This window comes from Haemaphysalis longicornis, unplaced genomic scaffold (assembly GCF_048455015.1).
Source record: "Haemaphysalis longicornis isolate Haplotype H1 unplaced genomic scaffold, Haemaphysalis longicornis Haplotype H1 scaffold_6, whole genome shotgun sequence".
Taxonomy (NCBI): domain Eukaryota; kingdom Metazoa; phylum Arthropoda; class Arachnida; order Ixodida; family Ixodidae; genus Haemaphysalis; species Haemaphysalis longicornis.
In genome coordinates this window covers 196,457,418-196,475,163 of record NW_027526407.1, presented here as the reverse complement: position 1 = coordinate 196,475,163, position 17,746 = coordinate 196,457,418, and the positions used below count along the sequence as shown (strand labels likewise).

Sequence of the window (17,746 nt, the reverse complement as noted above, 5' to 3'; positions counted from 1 at the left end):
TGCGCAGCCTATGTGGCCGCTGTAGTACACTTTTTGTTTCTTTTGCGGGGCTTGGAGACCTGAAAAAACCAATACTAAGTGTGGTTTGGAGCTGGTACAATTATTATAAGCAAAAAAGGATATTCCAAAAATTTACTCAAACTTTTGTTTGACGCCCACCTTTCTGGTTACCATTTCTGCAGGAAACGCGCTGCTGAAAAAGCTGTAATTCAGCCTTTTAACAAATGCGTTGCGAAAATATTTTATTACCGGTCACGTACGCAAGTATTTGTACGATTGTCGCAGTGACAGTGTTGACCGCAGTTGCCTCCAGGAGTCTCGTTGTCACACTGAAAAAAAAATTGTCAACCTTGTTGAACCACAATTCTTTGCCACGTTAAAAGAACCAAAAATTCACATTTAATAAACTACTTGAGGCATCGGAAATTTATGAGCAGTATGCTTGAGGTACGTTGATCCCAACTCCATTACAGACAACATACAACAGAAGTGTCCGAATCAACGACAGTCTAAAAACTGCTAGTTCATCAACAAACTTTATGTAAAGTTTATCCCCACAACTTATATTTCCGCTGTTGGCTTATATGTCAAAAACGCATAGCACTGATAGTAACGAGAGATTTCTCAAATAAATCAGCGAGTGTGAGTTTCTAGTTTAATAATGTTTCTGCACTTTTACAAACATAACTCAGTAGAAAATAAAATAAAAAAAGCTGAGTTGTAACCGAAATTTTGCAAATAACTGGAGTACAGGGGGAAATAATTTATGACGTTTATGACGAAACAGTGTGCTTATCTGAATGTGATAGCCCGTGCGGCATGAAAGTAAAGAATGAAAGACGCGCTTCGTTTGGAACGCAGATAACACAGCCGGGCGTGGCCAGGCAGAAAAAAACAAACAATAAAAAAACCCCTACATGGTTCGCGGGATTACCCCCCCCTCTAAGAGTGCATCGGCCCGATGCTAAAATAAAAGACAGTCCAAACAAACAACAAAAAATTCCCCCGCATTTCCCCGAGGGGGAGAATGTGAAAGTGCGAATGCACGGTTGTCGGCCCGCTTGCGGCGCTTGCGCTCGGCCCCCGCAGCCCACCGCCTCGCCGCCTTCTCTTCCATCTCTTCCATCGGGTTTGTAGTATCACGTGTACACCACGCAGTTATCAAGCCGCTATAACGCCGCTGAGTCGCCAACGCACGCCGCTGACGACGTAGTTTGAATGCGTTAAAGATATAAGGCGCGTCAACACTGATATCACCGTCGCGTCCGTGGCTTGATCGGTAGAGCGTCGCGCTGCGGCCGCAAAGTCCGCGGATCGAAACCTGGCGCCGGATGCTGTTTCTTTATAGAGGAGCACTGCGGACGCCGCCGCCGGCGGTGGATGGTTTGGGGTCGCTTATAAAGTGTATTCACACTTAAAAAATTACGCCCGCCTCCCCTCGCGGGAACCCTGGCGTGATGCGACGCTGAGGTGGTTCAAGCGCACGCGGAGAGCAACCGTCGACCGAAAGGCCACCGGAGTGCGGCACGCCGGTTATATTCTAGGCAGTATATATGCGCAGCGCGCCCGAAGGAGAGGAAACCGCGGAGAGAGAGAGTAGTGCACATGCGCAGCACCGCGCGCAGCGCCGCCCACCGGCGGAGTGAGAGCTCGCTTGGCCTTACACGCTCTCACCTGGGCACGCGCCGGCGCCAATGCGTCTGCCGCGGCTATGACGCAACACAATCCAACACAATCCACTTTAATGAAATCCAATCCAAACCAAGCCAAGCCAATCCAATCCAATGCCACTCACGAGAGAGTGTTCTCTATCGGAGAGGAGAGCGGGAGAGTGGCTGCGGACAACGGACGCACGCGGACAACAACGGACGCACGCAGTAAGGACAGGGCCACCGACAAAAGATGCTCTGAGCGTCGCATCTAAAAGTCCGTCACCTTGCATAGTAAGGTTTCAAGCGAACCACGTGGACGACTTCAGGCCGTGTGCATCGTCTTGATGTTCCGGAATCACCATCGGGCATCACCTCGTAGGTAAGTTGGTCGACACGTCGTATAATCTGGTAGGGTTTGAAATACCGTCGCAGAAGCATCTCCCTTAGTCCGCATCGACGGATGGGGGTCCAAACCCACACACGATCCCCAGGGTGGTACTCAGCGTCTCGGCGTCGGAGGCTGTAGCGCCCGGCATTCACCAGCTGCTGGTCCATTAACGAACTCGTGCCAGCTGGCGGGCCTCCTCCGCACGCTTAAAGTATCCTTGGACGTCGGCGTTGAGTTCGTCGTCTTCTACGTGCGGAAGCATGGCGTCGAGCATCGTAGTCAGCTGTCTTCAGTAGACAAGCTCACACGCCGTCATCGGCGTAGTTTTCTGGATAGCCGTGATGTACGGAAAGGTGACCTGCGGGAGCACTTCGTCCCAAGTCTTATGTTCAACGTCGACGTACATTGACCGCATATCCGCGATTGTCTTGTTCAGGCGTTCCGTTAGTCCATTTGTTTTGGGGTGGCACGCCGTCGTTCTTCGGTGATCCGTGTTGCTGTAGGGTAATATCCCTTGCATCAGCTACGCAGTAAAGGCCGTTCCGCGGTCCGTGATTGGGACTTCCGGGGCTCCATTTCGCAGCACAACTTGTCTTATGAAACACTTTGCGACTTCTTGTGCAGTCCCCCTCGGAAGAGCGGTGGTCTCTGCGTAGCGCGTCATGTACTCTGTTGCTACGACAACCCACTTGTTCTCGGATCGGGATGTAGGGAACGGGCCCAGAAGGTCCATTCCAATCTGTTGGAAGGGCTTGGATGGGACGCCGATCGGCTGCAGAAGTCCGGCGGGTCTCGTCGGTGGCGTTTTTCGTCGCTGGCAGTCACGGCAGGTTCGGACGTAGTGGGTGACGTCGGATGCAAGGCGGGGCCAGGTGTACTTCATCTTAATTTTTCCAATTGTGCGAGCTGTTCCGAGATGTCCGGAAGACGGGTCGTCATGGCTCGCTTCCAAAATTTCCTCATGCAGATCTGCCGGGATGACCAGAAGATATTTCGCTATCGTTCCGGTGCTGAAATTCTTCTTCACAAGGATGGAGTTTTTCAGGCTGAATGCAGGTAAGTTGGGTTTGAAGGCCCTGGGCACGGCGACGTTGCATCATTGGAGGTAGTCGATCATGACGCGTAGATCGGGGTCGGCACGCTGCTGGGCGGCCAGGTCGCTCTCATTCACGACTCCGAAGAACGAGCTGTCTTCATCGGCGTCTTGTTGTGGTGGGTCGACGGGGCACGGGACAGGCAGTCGGCGTCGGAGTGTTTCCTCCCGGATTTATAGACTACTGTAACATCGAATTCTTGGAGGCGCAAGCTCCACCTACCAAGACGGTCAGAGGGGTCCTTCAAATTGGCGAGCCAACACAGCGCATGGTGGTCGTTCACAACCTTGAATGGTCTTCCATATACCTTTGTGCGAAATTTTGAAACGGCCCATACAATCGCGAGGCACTCTTTCTCAGAGGCTGAGTAGTTTCCTTCTTCCTTGGACAGACCACGGATGGCATAGGCGAGTACTTTCTCGCACCCGCTTTGCTTTTGTACGAGGACAGCACCCAAGCCTATATCACTGGCGTCCATGTGCATTTACGTTTCGGCGTTTTTGTCGAAATGCGCGAGCACAGGCGGGCTTTACAGGCATTGTTGCAGCTCGAAGAAAGCTGTTTCTTGTGTGTTTTCCCTGCTGAAAGGGGTGCTATCTTTCGTCAAGCGGGTGAGTGGTTCTGCAATGCGGGCGAAGTTTGCGATGAAGCGGCAGTAGTATCCGCATTGTCGGAGAAATCTCCGCACGACCTTCTCATCTTTCGGTCCAACAAGGTCGAGAACTGGGCCAGTTGGTATACATTCATTCTGAGGGAGCAGCGCAAACTAGACAGGACAAAGGGTAGGACACAACACGAGCGCTTACTAACAACTGAAGTTTTTATTAGAAAATGGAAGAACATATGAAGAAGCCTGCGTACTAACACCCCGTGACATAGGCCATGCGCACAACACTCTTGCACACACTGAAAGTTGTAGCTCATGCGCGGTCAAGGTAATCAACTTCACAATCCAGCAAGCACTCCGAGGGGGAACTAATGCAGTCATCACCATTCTTTTTGATAAAGAAGGCTTCGGATATCTCCCTTGTGCGCGCGTCTTTGTGTGAAAACAAAATACTTGTCCCGTTAAGTTTCGGATAACATCCATGCTTAGAACAATGTGACGAGAGATGGGACGAAGGCTGGCCCTTTACATCGGAAGGCTTGCCCTTTACATGAGCTACAACTTTCAGTGTGTGGAAGAGTGTTGTGCGCATGACCTATGTCACGGGGTGTTAGTACGCAGGCTTCTTTATATGTTCTTCCATTTTCTAATAAAAACTTCAGTTGTAAGTAAGCGCTCGTGTTGTGTCCTACCCTTTGTCCTGTCTAGTTTGCGCTGCTCCCTCAGAATGAATCATCTTTCGGTCTTGGGAAATTCGCTACGGCGGACGTTTTCGCCCGATCAGGCAGGACGCCCGCACCGTTGACGACATGGCCCAAAAACTTCAGTTCGTCGTACGCGAAGCGGCACTTTTCAGGCTTCAGCCTTAACCCTGACGTACGGATGGCCTCGAGTACAGACTGCAACCTTGCAAGGTGTTCGTGGAGAGTCCGGGAGAATACCACAACATCGTCGAGGTATACGAGGCAGGTGTGCCACTTCAGGCCAGCAAGCACAGTGTCCATGACTCTTTGAAACATTGCTGGCGCCGTGCACAACCCGAACGGCATCACTTTGAATTCGTATAGGCCGTCTGGGGTTATAAATGCCGTCTTCTCTCGGTCTCTCTCGTCCACTTCAATTTGCCAGTAGCCGGTCTCCACATCCATCGATGAGAAGTACTTCGCGTGGCAGAGTTGGTCGAGCGCGTCGTCGATTCGGGCGAGGGGGTACGCGTCCTTGTTGGTGATTTTGTTCAGTTGCCGGTAGTGAATGCAAAACCTTAATGTGCCGTCTTTTTTTTCACGAGTACGACCGGCGCAGCCCAAGCGCTTTTCGATGTCTGTATAATGTCGTTGCTGAGAATGTCGTCGACCTGGGTCCGGATGCCTTCCCACTCTTGTGAACAGACGCGGTACGGTGACAGTCGGGTAGGATTGGGCTCCATCTTTGGTTATTATTCGGTGCTTCGATAGAGGTATCTGACGTAGTTTTGAGTTTGACGAAAAACACTCTCTTTAGCAATGCAGCAAATGGAATAATTTCTTCCGTTCTTCTTGCGGTAACGCCGGATTCACGTAGAAGGTATTCGAAAGCTTGAAGGTATCTTCGGGTGCGCGTTCAAATTCGGCAACCGCGATCACGTCACTTGCTTCTTGCGTTTCTTCGAGGAACGCAATAGCAGCGCCCCTGTTTAATAGCTGGTATTCCTCGCTGAAATTAGTGGCCAAAACTTGGAATTGGCGTTGCGTAAAGCGCGCAATGCCTCTTGCAACGGAGACACCGCGGTCGAGGAGCAACCTTTGGTCACTCTCTACGATAGCGTCGACGTCAGGAACAGCATCTTCACAGTAGACGGTGATCATCAAGCTTGCGAGCGGGTGCAGTTTGACATGATCATTGGCGATCCTTAAAGCAGCACGGTGTTCGGGGTTCGGTTCCGGCGTCATGGAGTGATCGGAGGAAAAAGTTACGGACTTGGTCTGTAGATCAATTGTTGTTCGTCAAAAAGTCCCTTCCAAAAATTATGTCGCGAGAGCAGTTAGGCAAAATGACGAATTCCGCAGGGTGCGTTGCGCCGTTTATGGCGACGCGCGATGTGCACGTTCCACTTGGCGTCCTGAGGTGGCCCCCTGCGGTTCGAATGTGCGGACCATCCCATCTGGTCATAACTTTCTTCAGCTTAGACGCAAAACTTCCGCTCATGACTGAGTAGTCCGCTCCGGTGTCTATGAGGGCGACTACTTCAAAGCCGTCGATGGACCGCTGAACATCGAACGCTGCCTTCTTTGAGTTCCGGGTGCGTCGTGGCGTCGTATCTCGGCTTCTGCGTGTTGACGGTCGGCCACTGTGCGCCGTGGTCTTCGCTGTATTCTCATCGGCAGGTTTGGTCATGTAAGGTACGCGTCGCGCTGTTTTGCTGTCGTCGTGGTCGGGTGTCACGTCAGTGTTTGATTGGGTCGTCGGGGTAGGGGCATGTCGTGAATCAGGGTCTTCAGCGAGTCGCTGCGTAGTTGGATGGTTTTCAGTTTTCCGTCGTTGTGCAACTTTACCTCCCGAACGTGCTTCTTTTAGTTTCCCCCGTGTGGGCTGGAGGACCTCCCACGTGCGAAATCAGCATTGCTACGGCGGTTGGGCGACTGGTATGTGTAGGGCGAAGGCGATCGGTTGAAGCGGGCTGGTCCTCGGTTGGTGTTGGACAGGTACTCGTCGATCTCAGTAGGGCGCTGGCCGGGTCGGGGGCGTGGGGCGTCGACGGAGAAACCACGCCGTCCGAGTCTCCTGTACGGGCAGCGACGATAGATGTGATCGGTCTATCCGCAGTGGTAGCACAGCGGAGGATTACCGGCGATTCGCCATACGTCCGTCTTCCTCGGTGCCTGGTTTTGGACTGCAGGGGATCGGCCGCGCGACAGTGAACGGCGGTACGGCGGGACTTCTCGATGACGGGTTGGAGCAGGGCGGGGACGTCGAACAGCCGCGGAGTAGGTCTTAGCTTGAGGCTCACAAGGTACTTCGGAAGGCGTAGAAGTCTCCAAAGCGAGTTGAATTTATTCCCGGATTACGTCGCTCATAGAGGTGACCTGGGGTTGCGACGTTGTAGGGAAGAGTTTCCGCAGTTCTTACGTGACCACAGCGCGGATTGTCTCACGTAGTGTGTCAGAGCTAAGAGCCCCGGCATCGATTGTGTCCGCAACTACCGCGTTGATGCGACGGTCGTACTGCCTCGTGCTAATTTCCAACGTCTTCTCCATGGCGGCCGCCTAGGACGCAAATTCGGCCACCGATTTGGGGGCGTTGCGGACAAGGCAAGCAAAACGTTGTTGCTTTACTCCTCGCATCAGAAACCTGAGTTTCTTTTCTTCCGTCATATCCGGGTCGTCGCGATGAAATATTCGCTTCATTTCCTCAACGAAGATTACGACTCCTTCATTAGGGTGTTGCGTTCGAGTTTCCAGTAAAAGCGCAGCTCGCTCTTTTCTCACCACGGTCGTGAAGGTCTTAAGAAACTCGATTTTGAATTGCGTCCAGTCGGTCAAGGCTCTCTCGTGGTTCTCGAACCAAGTTCGAGCTGCATCCTCCAAGTAAAAGAAAACATGCCGGAAGGTTTCTTCATCGTCCCACCTGTTGAAGATTCGCACTCGCTCCAGCTTCTCCAACCATTCCTCCGGGTCTTCAGCGGGGGCTCCTCGGAAAGTTGGCGCTTCCCGGGTCTGCTGCAGCAGCATTGGCGACGTTGGTGCTTGCACCATGGTGGTGGTTGCAGCAGTCGTTGTCTTGGGTCTTTCTGGCAGGAGGCCGAACTTCGGCGGCAATCCTTGCAGTCGGAGGCTGGCTCTAGTTGGACCGGGCTGGCGACTTGTAGAGGTCGTCATAAAGGGTGCGTACCCCGCACCTTACCAGATGTCGCGAAGCCAAAGACGACGCAGTGATCTTCGAGGAAAACACGTTTATTGAGCGAACTTGCGCTCCCCTACCGACTCAAAGAATACAGAGGCGACGAAGCAGCATTCTGCAAATTGACGTACTCAAGCGAGCGTCGAGATCGAATGCCATGGCGTCTGCTCTGCAGGCTTTTATCTTTCGGCGCAAGTGTTTCTGGAACCATCGATTCACATCCAGAACATTGCAGATCACAGAAGAATATTCTGGGCTAACGACGTTAGGACGAAACAGTGTGCTCATCTGAATGTGATAGCCCGTCCGGTATGAAAGTAAAGAATAAAAGACGCGCTTTGTTTGGAACGCAGATAACACAGCCGGACGTGGCCAGGCAGTAAAAACAAACAATAAACAAAACCATACAAACCGTTCGTGGCAATATGTGCAAAAATGTAAGGTCAGAAGAGAAGGTGAGGCTTGTAGTTTATTACCTAATAAATGACCATGCTACGTTTGTGTCGATTTCTCCTGCGATCCCATACAACAATAAAGAAACCATGGGGTATATTTGCAGGCACGTGGCCGACATTGTTATGCAGAAAAACTACATAATATGATCGGGGATCTGGCTATAGTACTTTCACAATACACAAACTAGCTGTTTTGTTGTTGTTTTCTATGAGACCACCAATCGGATGAAGTAAAAATACAATAACCCCTTGTGATAGCAAATGTTCATTTTGAAATCTCCGGCTCAGAAAGCGAAATAAAAAAATTCACACATCTTCATGCCCTTAACGATGCCGAGGGTGCGAGGTGCCGGGACGCAAGGTGTGTATTGCCAGTGTGATGATGCACTTCCCTATTCACATAACCATACTGCACCCACATAATTGCCGTAAAAGAGACCTCTCTGCGCAGTACTAATGATTTGATGACTGCAGTCTGATTTCCTTCAAGAATAAGGCTGTACGGGCTCGGCCGCCGCTTAAACCGACATCTACGCTGCAGCAATATATATAGTACAAGAAAGCTTTCACGGTATATGTGCGTACGTTTTCCCTTCAATGCGTGAAGGATTAGCATTGTTGTTTACACAAAACAGTGTAAGTATTTCTAAACTGCCATTCCAGAAACTGTAGCCACGTAATAAAAAGGTCGAACGATACCAACCAGTTACAAATTATAAGCCCTTATGACTGCTTGCTTACTGTGAACGCGAAAGCTTAGCGGTTGGAAATGACTCTCATACTGTAAAGTCGGCTTCCGACCTTTTCTTTGCCTCCTGTCGTCTTCGAAGCAGATAAATTTTAAACGCCTAAATTCGCTTACCATTACCAAGAGGTCGTCTAAATTTTCACCATTTTTATTCTTACGTTGAAGGACTATTTTATTAGACAATGTTTTTATTCGTACTGGTGTCTCTCAAAGAGATAAAATTTTTGTTCGGTGTTTTTGGGCCACTTTTTGTTTATATTAGCTGTCAGCGCGAAATATTGATAAACGTTATTAAAACCATCAGGGCTTTCTCGGCCCTTGTTTTTTTAAGTGAGCGAAAAATAGGATTTTTTTTCTCACTTCTGACCGAACCCATGCTCCATTAGAGTGTTTATTTTTTACCTCTAAAAAGCCTAATCTACTTTTTAAATGCCATATAGGCTTTACACTTCGTGTTTTTGGAAACGCGAAAACAGTAAAATGGGCCTTGCATCTGTAGCGGCTTCACCAAGGACAGCTTACGAAGCCGAGATTGATCAGTTCAACCCGGACTGAGGCCTTTATATTTATATGCTGCGTGTTTGCACACGGAACTTGACATAATCGGCTGACACATATATGGGACCGAAATCCGGCCTTTAACGCAGCGCTCCGCTTTCTTCTCGAGTAGGAAGCTGAACTCTGGCAATGCTTTTTGTTGTTCTTTGTTCTTAGTGTTCAGCCCTGAATAAATATGCACATTCTTAGGGTTTCGCCCCGTATACGTGTATATATGTGTCCTCTCCCACTTTTTTTTTTTGTCTTTTTGCCTGCCTGCTTTCTCCACCCAATCCATCCCCGCACAAGCAGGCATTCCGGTATGCACCCTTTGGCTGAGAGAAACTGCGCCAGCTGGTGGTCTTTTTGCAATTCAATATTGTAGAAGCATTCCGCCGGAGGTCTGGCAAAGCGTTGTTTGGCCCACGGGGCACCTTCCCTGTTGTTTGCACGAAACATGTCCGATAACGGTACCAATGCAACCATCAACACCATTTAGCGAGAAAAGGAGGTGCAAAGCATTTTCTCCTCCATTTGCATGTACACGAGCGCGTTAAGACACTCACCCGTTTCAGAAATATGAGGCCCAAGTTACGACTGTGACACCCCATACACAATTACTTTGACACCCTATAGGCAAATACAAAAATACGCGGTCCACGTGCTGACTCCCCTGTGGTATGAGGCAGATTTGTATCCTAAGAGCATGCACGTACCACGACGTACCTTTTACACTGTTTCGGGCACCCGCACAACGAGTTTAATCGAGGCCCATCTACAAATATTGCTCAACATTTTGTGGCAACCCTGCATAAGGGGGATAACTGCCAAGCTCTTTCGTTCACGGGCAACCTAATTGGCTTCATCACCTTGTCCAAAGACCGGATTTGTTCAATTTATTTTGATAACGTAGCCCTCTTTTCGCAGCTGCAGTAGAGATCCAGCGAAAGGTGGCGGGTTACATAATAAGCATTAGGTTTATATTACGAACTTTTAAAGTTTGTCGGGCGTATCCGCATGGATCACGTATTTACCAAACCAATAAAATTTTTATTGCTACGTGTTTGACGCTGAATACATACACCGACCCTAGGAAATCTAAACGATTCGTGTTATCTAAATATTAAAAATTTCCTACGGAAAAAGGTCTCGCCTTGCGAGAGTGCCCTTTTGTCTAAAGTCCATGTTAGCCGCAACGAACTACGCGAAACACCAGGCTGTGCTTCTGGTGCTTCAGTACGTGATATCATTGAACAGTATCTTCGAAAGTGAAATTTCCTATAACGTTTACACAGCTAGACAGCGCACTTTATCTGATTATAAATATTACGTTTTACGGGCAACTTTCCAGGTTCGGTGTATATATGATAGGATGTTTGCATCCACTAAGCAAAGGTTGCCGGTCTTGTTATGATCGTGATTACCTCGGGGTGCCTCAATCCCATTCACTGAGATTTTCTCGGGGGACTTTTAGGTGCGAAGCACCTTGCGGCCTTGCAATGTCCGTAATCCGTAAGTTGTCCGGCGTGCGCGTGGTGACTACAGCGAGCTTCACGAAAGGGCGCTAGGTGCAAACACGAGACGGCGCTCCGCTTCAACGCGTATTTAAGCGCCTTTCACCATCACGGATCCTCTTTCCGTCATGGATGGCAACGAACGCAAACAGCATCATGCTGCTTCTCAACGTCTACCAAGACAAGCGTCCCCGGAGACGAAAGCGTGGGAAGCAGCGGCCAAACGGCTAAAGCATGAAGCGGACCGGATGATGAAAGCGCGAGACGCAGCGGCAAAATGGCAAAAATGTCAAGCGGTCCTCGAGATGATAGCGCGGAAAGCGGTGGCGCTTGTCATTAGAGTGCTATACTGCACCTCAAATGATTAAAAACTAAGGGTGCATCATCACGCACGGAACCTGACGTTCATCATTCAGGCAATACACAACTTGCGTCCCAGTGCTTCGCACCCTCGGGATCGTTTACGGCGTGGAGATGTGTGATTTTTTTATTTTGCTTCCTGAGCCGGATATTTAGGAATGGCCTTTTGTTGTCATAAGGGATATTGTAATTATACTTCACGCGATTGGTGGTCTCGTAGACAACAACAAGAAAACCGACCCACATCTTCCAACGGGGGGAACTCGAGTAAATGCGTCGCAGAGTGTTGGGGGTACCGCGTGAAAGTTGCGTAATTGGGTATGGTTTGGGAATGCTTAATTGTTATTTTGCCTTTATTATTCTTATTTATTGAATGAAGGAGAATCGAAGGCAAGGAGTGGGAAGATAAAGTCTGTCTTTATTGCTTGGTGCCGTCAAGCAAAGCGTCAAGTCAAGCGAAAGCCAAACAAAGACGCCCTTGACTGAATTCCGAACGCGCGCTCCGCCGCTTATATACACACCGCCCGCGTTCGAGGGAGAGGAGCACCGGGGAGAGACGCGCATGCGCACACTTCCGTACACAAGCGCGTGAACTTTCCACGCACCCACCACGCCGTTATCACGTGTACACGCCCTGCCGCCGTTACTGTTGAGCGCGATGCAGCGCACGGGTAGCTACGACGCATGCGCGCACAGACGCGCTCCCCCCGCACCGTTGCAGCTGTTGTTGAGAGTGACGGAGCGCACGGGGTACACGCGCTCCTCCCGCAATGCCGCACCTGTTGTTGAGAGCGAGGAGGGTACGGGGGAGAGACGCGCATCTGCGCCTCGACGCGACGCGCATGCGCAATGAGCGTGTGGACGGCGCCGACAACATCGACGAGTGACATCGCGGGCATAACAAATGCTCCGCATTTAAAACAGCTGTGTTTATGTATCGCTGGTTCGTGGGGCGTTAGAAACATTCTAAACTAGAAACGCACATTTGCTGACCTGTACTTGTGAATAGGGGAGGCAGTGCTATATTTTTTTTTATTACGCCATTCCCTCACTGTTTCTACAAAAAAGAGTTGTCACTACGTGGCTGAGCTGCGTAAATATCGGTCACTCTGGCCATGCAGCCGGGGAGCTGTATCCCAGCCACTAGAATAACGCTTAGCCTCCTACACACATGATAAACACTTAATAAGAAAGTACCGCGTAGTTAAGAAATTTTTTGAGCACTGTATTATTTACGGTGTAGTATTAGTTCGACAAAACTTTTCTTCGCTGTCATCTGCTGAAGGGAAACGGAACACTTGGAATATCGTGTTATTTTTTCTATCATAAAGCGGTGGGCCGACTCTATTACCTCCGGCGGCGTATAAACCAGTCGGCAAACCTTCAAATGCGTACATGCTGCTAAGAACGTAATAGTGCGGTATCGAAATGCTATGTGGTTTTGTTTTCTGAAACACGGAATATTTCATTTTCATTTAGCCCTTGACGAATTATGGTTATTTATGCCAAAACTTTATTACCCTGATAACCTACGTTCGCGCTCATGACGATTACAACGAAAAGCATGTGGGCGCGTTTCAGTCTTGATGCCCATTACGGCGAGTTACCTAAAGCTGTTGTGCTATACTTTTGACCTTTTAAGAAAACGCGTTGAGCAATAATGTAAGTGTCGTTATTTTGAAGAAGGGGAAACACGTCAATCGTTGTGATCACTTGCCAATCATGCATCAGCTGTGAGAAGACACGGCTGTCTTATAAGTGGCGGTTTTTTATTCCATGGACAAGAAAGTTAAAAATAAAACTTCGCCATAACGTTTATGAACAAACGGTTAAAATCCTAATTTGCTTTGTTTACGGATCCCTACCTCTACCTTCGCCAGGACGAGCGGAGTATGAAGGCCTCGAGAATAATGTACTTCATATGGCTGTGTTTAGACGCGCATAAATCTCTGGAAACAGGAATTTTTGCTTTCCGTCTCTACCGATAAGCTGCCATCATGGCAAAGGCTAAACTCGCATGATTGGGTAAATATTTTGGTGGGTTGCTTGGTTGTTTATTGGTTTTCGGGTGCTCCAAAGTTTGCGTAAATAGTTTAGCTGAAGCATTTGTATATCTCATCTGTTTGGTTTGCCAACACCGAACTCAGTTTGTTTGATGTTTAGGAACGCGGTGCACCACAACGTAAGAGTATGCTTACATATGAAAGGAAGCTTTTTGGCATGTGGCAGCCTTTACTTTGGGTGCTGAGTCAATTGGTCACTGGCAGGTCAAGGAACAACCACAATGAAGCCGCAAACGCACATACGCAAACCAACAAAAACTGAAGTTCTCAGAATTAAAAAATCTAATAGAATAGGACTCTGCAAAAATTATTTTTTATGCAGATTCTCCCTATCAAACAAAAACGTAGGTTATTCTTAAGAGAACGGGAATACAAGAAGTGAGAGGGTAAGTCAGCCGTAATCTCAAAAAACTTTTGCCTCCATCTCCAAGGCGATAGAAGAAAAACTTGTGAATCTTGAGTCTAGGATTTGAAAAAAATTGCATTTTTTAACGTTAAAATAATTAATCCTGAAAACACCTTTCTAATCCAGTGCAGTGACCCCAGGACCTAGAAGGCAGTCAGGCAGCAGTGTATTGCCCCAAAGCGCTAATCACCCCTCCAGCATGTTATCTGGCGGCGGAAGAACATATGATACCAACGTGAAAGACGCAACCTACACATTTACATTTACGTTAGGAAAAAACACAACTACCCACGTCTTTGCAAAACAAGAATGAGGAGTCACTGCAATGCTTTAGGAATATGCCACATACCTCTGACCGGAAATAACCGGCAAACCACCGATAGCAACGATAAGTAGAGGACATATCCTAGTTATCCAAAATAGCACCGATATTGAAACAGCGTATGTCATCCTTCTAGAAATGATCAGACACAAGCACAAGGGTATCAAATACAGCATGTTTAGAGTAAAGCTATACAGCAACAAAATACACAAGCAGAAATGCCCCTGACTTTTTTAAGCAGCGCACAACATCTCAACTCCCCCCCTCTTAATTGCTTGCCAATTCAATGACCTAACGCTCCTCGGCGTTATGCTAAAAATTGTGGAGAAAAAATATTTGGGAAGATACACATCCGACGGACCTCGCACACCTCCCCGATATTACCTATCCTAACCGAAATGGAAATAGCCAATCTAAAGACACTACACAAGAAATATCCCTAACCAAAAACGTTAGGAACAAGAATGCCGAGCCATGGATCACTAAAAATTCCAAACCATAGTCGCAACCATTGCAGAAGTGTTCCACAGAAACGAGGAAAACTTTTCGAACTTCACTGCGAGCGTGAGGTAGGGCAATTTTTTTGGTCGTACGTTAAAAATATTTCGCTGATTGATACAAGATCTACAAGTCTTCCGTGTACATGACTAATTTATTGGTATTTTCTATTCCTGCATGAAGCATAAACTCAGTCATTTTTATTCGATCGGTGAAAACGCTGCCGACGACTAGCTGATGAGATAACTACTTCCAAGAAGACATTATGGATTCACGGTTCCTCTTCGAGGTTAGCGCAAGTGCTTTGGGGGAGGAAAAACGTTATGCAGCTCGCCTTGTTTGCCAAAGGCATGGAAATTATCGACCCTCTTATTGTGTTCAATGCAGTCTTTTGCTTCTTTATTTTTATTTTATTTATTTATTTATTGTTTTATTTGTTTATTTATGTATTTATTTCTTTGTTTATTAATTTTTATTTATTTATTTATTTATTTATTTATTTATTGTAAGCGCTCACCAACAGCGCTTATTCTTCCCGTGAGGTGCTCTGCGTACTTACATGAGAAATGTATGGCATATGAACAGACAACATACAAGAAATGGTAGTTAGCAAGAAACTGTGTCTTCTAAATGAGCAAGTATGTGGAAAAACGGAATGTGAACCAAGAAGATAACAACCAGTTTTCTGATCAAGGGCACAAAAGTCCTGAGTGGAGTATACATTGGTTAACATGACAAGCATTAGCAAGGTGATTGTGTTGGTGTAAGACACACAAGAACAGAGCGATAGTCCACACGGGACCAGTCCACGATGTACGAAGTCAAACAAATTCATTTTTAAAAGAGCACCAGCATAAAACGCCGTCATAAAAGAAAATTCGGTAGAATTTAAATACACGCAAGTTGCCGTCGGCTACCAGGCGCGAAGCTCACTGTTTTCTCTCCATTAAAGCAGCCATACGGGCGCAGTGGTCTAAATACATCTAGAAGATGAATTCAGCTCACAAGGCAAACGCAGTAAAGTTTTGAGTGAATACAGTCGAAAAGAAAAATCAGATAGCGCCTAAAGCGCCTGGTCGGGAGCTAATCCAGATTAAGATAATTGAGAGTCTCGGCGTGCGCGTAATGTGTCCGTGGTGATTAGCGGCAAAACATGATTCTTGCGAATAGCTTTTGAATCCTTTCCAGTGCAAGGGAAGACGATGGTTCAAAACAATCATAACTTTCACTGGCAATGCCTAGCTTCGGAAGAATGTAAGTTCCCTAGAATGATACCAAGCACGCCCGCTCAGTCTATTTACTGGTCGCCGGGAAAATCACACCAAGGTATTGAGTCAAGAGTTGGGCACGTAGTGTTCATGGGACTTGAAATACAGTTTTTCATTCAACATTACACCGAATGCCGCGCTACATCAGTGTGTTTCATCTGCTGATCAGAGAGTAATTAAAAACAAGCAGGAGTTCTTGCGAGTATAAGATATCACGATAGTTTGGGAGCAAAAAAAAATTTAAATGGGTGGTGTCGGACTGCGCGGAAATTACATTGATGTTGTTTTGCAGCAGGAAGTGATCATTCTGCGAAAAATTCACTCTTTGGAGTTTTATGCCATCGGCGTAGCGAGAAAGCGAAGAGTGCGTAATTACTAGGTGTATGTCGTTAACAAAAATGCTCAAACAACACGGCTGAGTGTCGAGCTTTCGGGTAGCACTGAAGTCAACGCGAAAGGCAAGAACTTAGTGCCTTCATAACAAAAGCAGATAGACTGCTTTTGAGTAACTGCGAAACCACTGGCAAAACTCGCGAGACAGACCAGACGCTGACAATTTGCGAAGCAGTAAATCATGATTAACAGCACCAAGTACCTTGCTACAGTCAAAATATACTTTGTAAACCTGTTTGCGGGATAGCACAGATGGGCTAATGCCGCTCAAAAAATAACAAATGTTTGATTCCCCTGACTTTACGGGCATAAAACGGTGTTCTAAGAGTCACTTATTGAAAAGAAAGCTGCGATCAGATATAAATGCGGGACTTTTTCCAATAAGGTTGAGACTGAAGACAAAACAGAGGTTGGCCTATAGTTTCGGGATACAGTTGCCCGTTCATACTTGTGCAGCTAAAAAATAGCGCCTAAATTCAGTATTACGTCGCAGAGCATCAGTGAGAAAACATTAAAACAGCCGTTCACGATAAAGTCAGGTATGTTGTTGCCACCCGCGCACCTTTTAAAGGGGAGTTCGCAAACATGTTACACAACGTCACCTTTGTTAATGTGTGTTCGGAATACTGGCCCGTGAAACTGTAAATCACACTTCCGGCTGCTCTCACAAGATGTAAAGTAAGTCGAAGGAAAATGCCATGCGAGTAAGCCACATACGGTACCTTGGTTATAAATATACATGTCAAAGCCCGGAAAAAGTATGCTTCGGCGTTCATGACGCCTCCGGAACTGAAAATAACACCAGAATTCGCGAGGGGAGCGGGTAAGAGATTATTCTCTGCAGTTGCTAAGAGCCTCTTTGCGTCGAGCAAGATGCATTTTCGCTAAGGACCGAGATTCTTTTAAGCTTCTAAGAAAGGACAGGTCATTTCGACCCTTCAACAAGTGGTAAAGGAGGCATTTTCTCAAGAGCGTGGAACAAAGTTCGGGACGAAATCAGAATTAAAATTTAGTTGAGCGACAACGCCTTTTAGAGATGGGCTGGTACATAGCCTCTTCAACAATTTTTGTTATCTCCTGAATGACCGCGTCCACATTGGTTGCGTTGATTTTCCAGTTAGCATTTAGTATAGGCAGCATTGTGGGAAGGTTGGTAAAGATGTTTTTAATGACTGCTAGAAAAACCGTATTTGGGAGCGGCTAAATCGTGGTTGCACGCCATGAGCATATGAGCAGCAACAGCGAAAGGTGGGTGGCACGAATCGAGGGCCACAATTGGTTCTGGAGTTTGAACAACAACGAAGGAGCTTAACGTAGTAAATGTAGTGCCCAGGACGTTTTCGACAAGGTTTTGGTGTTTTACGACAGGCTGGATTGCTCCTGAAAAGAATAAAATTAAACATATCCGCTGCTTTAGATTTACCGCTGATATTTTCTTCTTGGTCCCACCTAGAGCCTGCAACGTTAAAGTTGCCGAGCAGAAATATATTTATCTGGGTTTAGCCTCTCGGAAATACTTAGTAAGGGTCATTCCAACGTGGAACTTTGAAGAGCCCGATGTAGAT

At 47.5% G+C, this 17,746-nt stretch overlaps 1 long non-coding RNA gene across 1 annotated transcript in view; it reads right to left on the bottom strand.

Moving 5' to 3' along the window:
- Positions 1 to 225: 225 nt before the first annotated feature.
- Positions 226 to 17,746, bottom strand: part of LOC144142145 (uncharacterized) — a 63,157-nt gene continuing 45,636 nt past the window's right edge. The window contains exon 5 of the long non-coding RNA XR_013316860.1: positions 226 to 329. This is a non-coding gene — a long non-coding RNA (uncharacterized LOC144142145). The remainder of the gene's footprint in view (positions 330 to 17,746) is intronic.